Source organism: Macrotis lagotis, chromosome 4 (genome assembly GCF_037893015.1).
Source record: "Macrotis lagotis isolate mMagLag1 chromosome 4, bilby.v1.9.chrom.fasta, whole genome shotgun sequence".
NCBI classification, from domain to species: domain Eukaryota; kingdom Metazoa; phylum Chordata; class Mammalia; order Peramelemorphia; family Peramelidae; genus Macrotis; species Macrotis lagotis.
In genome coordinates, this window is record NC_133661.1 from 198,646,936 (window position 1) to 198,652,935 (window position 6,000).

The window sequence follows — 6,000 nt, forward strand, 5'->3', positions numbered from 1 at the left end:
CTTGTAGTTAGTCCCTTTCTTCCACTCCCTCTATGGTTCACTAGAGTCCTGTACTTGGAGATCAAACTTTTTGTTCAGTTCTGGTCATCTCGATAGGAAACTTTCAAAGTCCCCTGTTTCATTGAAAGTCCATCTTTTCCCCTGAAACAGGATGTTCAGTTTTACTGGGTAGGTGATTCTCAGTTGTAAACCAAGATTTTTTGCCTTCCAGAATATCATATTCCAATCCCTATGAACCCTTAACGTAGATGCTGCTAGAACCTGTACAATCCTGACTACAGAGCCTCAGTAGTTGAATTGTCTGTTTCTGGCAGCATTTAGAATTTTCTCTTTGATTTGGGAGTTTTGTAATTTGGCTATAATATTCCTGGAAGTTTTTCTTTTGGGATCCCTTTCAGGGGGTGACCGGTGAATTCTCTCAATTTCTATTTTACCTTCAACTTCTAGGATCTCAGGGCAATTTTTCTGAATTATTTCTTGAAAAATGAAGTCTAGGCTCTTCTCTTGATCATGGCTTTCAGATAGTCCAAGAAGTTTTAAATTATTTCTTCTAGCTCGTTTTCAAGGTCTGTTGTTTTTCCAATGAAATATTTCACATTTTCTTCTAATTTTTGGCTTTTTTGGAAGAGTTTTATTTTTTCCTGCTTTCTTGCAAAAGTCATCAGCTTCCTTTAGTTCCATTTTGCATTTGAAGTGTTATTTTCTTCAGAGAACTTTTTTTTTAATCTCCTTTTCCAACTGGTCAATTCTGTTTTTTAAGGCATTCTTCTTCTCATTTGCCTTTTGTTTTGCTTTTTCCATTAGGCTTAAACTGGTTTTTAACATATTATTTTCTTCAGTATTTTTTTGCATATCTTTCACCAAGCTTTTGATTTGGTTTTCATGACTTTTCTGCATCGCTCTCATTTCTCCTCCCAATTTTTCCTCCACCTCCTTTAATTGCCTTTTAAAGTCTTTTTTTACCTCATCCACAGTCTGAGCCCATTTTCTATTTCTCTTAGAGGTTTTGGATATGGAAGCTTTGATTTTTGTCATCATTTGAGTATGTGTTTTGATCTTCCATGGGACTAAAGTTATTCTCTATGGTCAGATTCTTCTTTTTCTGTTGTTTACTCATTTCCTCAGCTCAAGACTAATTTACAGCACTTCCAATGTTTTGGGGTTGTCTTTTTTGGGACACCCCACTGGGACCTTTATTCCTCCAAGGTCTTATGCTCCCTAGCCTGTGCTTTGCTATGTAGATGACCAGAGCACTGCCCTCTGCCCTGGGGCTATGAGGAGAGATCCAGCTTAGTAATTTAGTATGGAGGCCCAAACTGCAATATCTGAGTGTAGGCAAACAACAGAGTTCTACCCCAGGAAGAGCAGAGAAATCTCTGCAGACTTCCCTTACCATCTCTGGAGGTGCAGTTGCTTTCTCCCAATTCTCAATGCAGATTCTGTGGCTGTGCTCCTCACTCCACACTCACCCAGGTGCAGCAGAGTTCTCTCACCACCGCTTCAAGCTGTTGCTGGTGATTTCTGGGCTGCACTGGGCTAGGCTGCACCTCAGCTAAAAAACAATATTCTTAAATTCCTTGAAATACATTTTATCCCCAATTTACAAACAGACAAAGATTACAAAGTTTTTCTTTTGCCAACAAAAAAACTTTCAAAGCAATCAAATTCAAAATCCAAACTAAAAGGAGTAACTTTTAACTCAGGTAACATTTAACTATTTCAGATCTGAATTGCACACACACACACACACACACACAGGACTTTAGACATTAGCACAAACATAGAAATAACTCTCTTGTATCACATTTACCAAGTGGAGATTGATAACTTGGACAGTACCAGATCTCAGAATATAGAAACATTTTCCCACATCTCCAGCCCAGTAGAGAGATGTACAATGCCCTATAGATGTTCAAATACACACATACACACATAACACACCAAAATATTAGCCATAGTCACAGACTTCATTTGAAAGACAAAATCCAAATTTCCCAATCCCAGAAAAAAATATCTTTCCCCCCTTTTTTTCTTAACTAATTAACCATGAAGCTTCCCAATCAATAACCTATTGAAAAGCATAGTCTTTGCCCAACCCCCTCCTTCCTCTCTGAAGCAGAAAGAAGGCATGGGGCGGGGGGGGGCTTTATTTCTAGAATAAGTTTTTGGAGGGGTCTTGTCCTTGTAGTGAAGCCTGCATTCTATCTGAGAAATAAGCTTGAGTTTCAAAGTTCCAAAGAAAAAGATTTCCCTTCTCCCTCCCTGCTCCCACTGCAGAGGGTGGGAACCACAGAGAATGAGAGAAAGCCTTTGAAAGTACTTAAGATGTTGCCAATACAATCTGGAGTTGCTGAATTTTGTAAACAGTAATCAACACCATTACAGAGAGTGAAATTCCTTGTCTGCTTCAAGGTCTGTATCAGAGTCTACATCAGAGTCTGAGTTAGTGACCCACAACCTGCTGCAGGTCCAGGGACCTGGTTCTTGCCCAGAGCTTACAGCCCAGTCAGCCCTTGGTGGCAGACTGCTGCTTGAAAAAGAAGCTCTATCCCCCTGGGGCACTGCCTCAGAGACTCTACTTCCTGCTGACTCTTCAGTGTTAAATACCTAATTGTTTTCTCACTTTTTAAAACAAGCCCCCTAGTAACAAATCAACCTGTTACTTTCTCCAGTCTTCCACTCTGGGATGTCACCTGGTTCTCTTGCTTGTATCTGCTATGCCCTTATACCAGACTTTACTTAGATAACTTTGCCTTTATGTCCCTGTTCAGGTGCCATGTGTTGAGTCCTTTTCTGGACTCCCAGTCTTTCCCAAGTGAATATTGGAGGGATGGGAGATAAGGAAGAAAAGTTTCTCCCTATACACCAAGATCTCTATTTATTAAACCAAATACCAATGCTTAAATATCCTTCCTAGTCCTTTAATCCACTCCCACTCCCTTGGCACTTAGCAAAATAAGACTATGGTGCTCAAGGACACCAGGTGAAGATGGTTTTTTATAGTGTTACCACACACACAACAGCCCCTAACAGGTACCAAGTTAAGTTTCAGACAAGTTGAGTTTAAGATGTCTATTGGGCAGAATCTGAGATGAATGTAAAGCAATTGGAAAAAGAGATTGCAGGTCAGTAAGGAATTCAGGATTGGATAGAGAGATATGAGTATTATCAGCATAGAGAAAGTAATTAACTTGATAGAAGGGAATGAAATCACTAAGTGACAATACAGAGGGAGAAGCAAAAAGTCTACAATAGAACCTTTTGGACATCTACAATTAGAAGGTGTGATTCAGCGAAGGTGAAATCGGACAAGAGAGAGCTGAGGAGAATTGGTATCAAAGAGCAGAGTGATCAACAGTGCCAAAAGCTGAAGGGAGATCAAAGACAATAACAAGAGTGGGAAAAGCTATTGGGTTTGAAAAATAAGAGTAGAATCTATAGAATCTATTCTTTATTCAGTCACCAATGTGAATTTTCCTAAAGAATTAGTAATTTTGGAAATAGCACTTTTGGTGGGACAGTGAGGTTAGAAACCAGATTATACAGGTCTAAGAAGACAATGAGTGGAAAGAAAGTGGGAGCACCTATTATAGACAGCCGGTATTTTTGTTTTTGAGTTGTTTCAGTCATGTTCAACTTTTCATCACCTCATTTGGGTTATATTTGACAAAGATACTGGAGTGGTGTGCTGTTTCCTTATCTAGATCATTTTACAGATGAAGAAGGTGAGGCAAACTGGGTTAAGTGACTTGACCAGGGTCACATAGCTTAGACACATAGTGTCTAAAGTCAGATTTTAATTCATGAAGATGAATAAGTCTTCCTGAATCAGACTCAGCACTCTATCTACTGCACCATATAGTTCCCTTATGCAAAGGGTTTTAACTACAACAGTAGGCAGAAGAGATATAGGAAGATAATTAGCAAGGATAGAAGGATCAAGCGATAGTTTCTTGAAGATGTAGCATGGTCATGTCTGTAAGTGATAGAAGAGCCAAGAGAGAGAGACAGAGAGACAGAGAGACAGAGAGACAGAGGCAAACTGCAATCTTCAAATGGATCTAAGATTTCATTAACATGACTATTCTAATGTAAATCACAGACTATCTGTATATCAAAACCTCCTCCAGGCCCTCCCATAAATTTGCTTTTGTAATTTCTGGAATTCTATATACTGACAGCTATTTACTATGTATGATATGATCAATGCTGGAAAAAACATTAACCTCTTCAGTCTATTTCTGATTAAGTACAGAGTAATGCCAATCCAAAATTTAGACAGGCACTGAAAACTGAGATTTCTACTTTTTTGTTGTTGTTGATTCATAGGAAGAAATAGGAGCAGGAACCTTACAGTTGAAAAAACTGGATTTTTAAGATACAAGGAATATATATTTAGAGCTGCAAGAAATAAGGTGGACCATTAAGTTGCAACTCCACTCTTTATATATGGAGAAACTAAAATGTAAAGAGGTCAAATTAATAAACTAAGTAAAGTATCACTGAACTAGTAAATGTTTATTTTGGGGATTTTTTTTAGTTTTTGCAAGGCAATGGGGTTAAGTGACTTGCCCAAGGCCACACAGCTAGGTAATTATTAAGTGTCTGAGGCCGGATTTGAACTCAGGTACTCATGACTCCAGGGCTGGTGCTCTATCCACTGTGCCACCTAGCTGCCCTGAATTAGTAAGGATTTGAAAGGATTTGAGAGAGAAATTAAAACCCAGATCTTCCTGACTACAATATGTTATCAATTTATTATAACCATACTTTACTGAATGCATTTGTTCATTATTATCTGTTGATTCAGGCAAAGAGTAATGACTCATCAAAGTGTTTAAGAGCATAAAATATTTCTTTTCCACAATGTTCTAACCATGCGCTAATTTCTCAATCTCCCTAATTTCACAATGCTGCTTCCTGGAAAGTTGGTAAAATTTTTAGAATTTTAGATTTGAAGTCAGGAAGGTCTCATGCTTCGTAGATGTATGATCCTAGGAAAGTCATCTAATCTTATCTGTGCTTCAATTTCCTCAGGTATAAAATAAGGAAGTTGAACTAGATGACCTCTAAGGTCCCTTTTCAGGTCTATATTCTTGTTTTATTTCATCTTTTAGTTCCCATTAATGATCACTTCTATAAAGGCTTAGATCTTTCTAAATTTTGTAATAACTCTAACACAAAATAAAATGTTCTATACAATTAATCAATTTTAGTTTTGATTTGCTGGACCTTTCTCCTATGAAGTGTGCTTTTCTTCTTTCATCTGAAGCCATGAAAAGGGAAGGGAAGAAACTAATGAACACCATGGAACAAAAGAATATAGAAATTAAAAAACAAAATAGTGTTCCAATGTAATAAGCTGAATTGGTATTAATTGAGTAAAGATATAAAAGAAGTCTCAGAGGGAAACAAGATTAATATGCATGAAACAACCAGAAAATAACATATATGGGGAAGGGCAGACATTTTTCCTTTAGAAAACTAAATTTCGAGTCCCAGGGGCGGAGCCAAGATGGTGACAAAAAGGGATCGAGTCTTAGTCGCTCTCTGATAAAACTTGAAACTAAGGACTCTAACTAAACTTTCAAGAGACAGAACCCACAAAGGGACCCAGTGAGGCAGTTCTCCTACTCAAGGTAACCTGGAAAAGAGCAGAAAGGCTCTGCTCCCTGGAGTTGGAGGGGCAGCCCAGCAGAGGGGTGGCCCGCTAGAGAGAAAGAACTTCAGCCTCCCAGAGGCAGCCCCAGAGTGCTGGGAGCCAAGGCTCACAGCAGCAGGGGAGTCTCCTGAGCTGCACCCCGGGGAGCACCATGCACAAAGTGGGGGAACAGCGGGGGGACCTCTGCCAGAGCGAGCATGTGGAGCCCAGCCCTCAGGGCACACAATGAGCAGCTTGATCTTTTGGCAGCCCAGATCCTGAAACAGAAGCAGGTGGAGCCCATAAGCAGGAGCCTCTAGGGCATGAGCCCATTGAGCTGAGGGAGGGGAGTGAAGAGA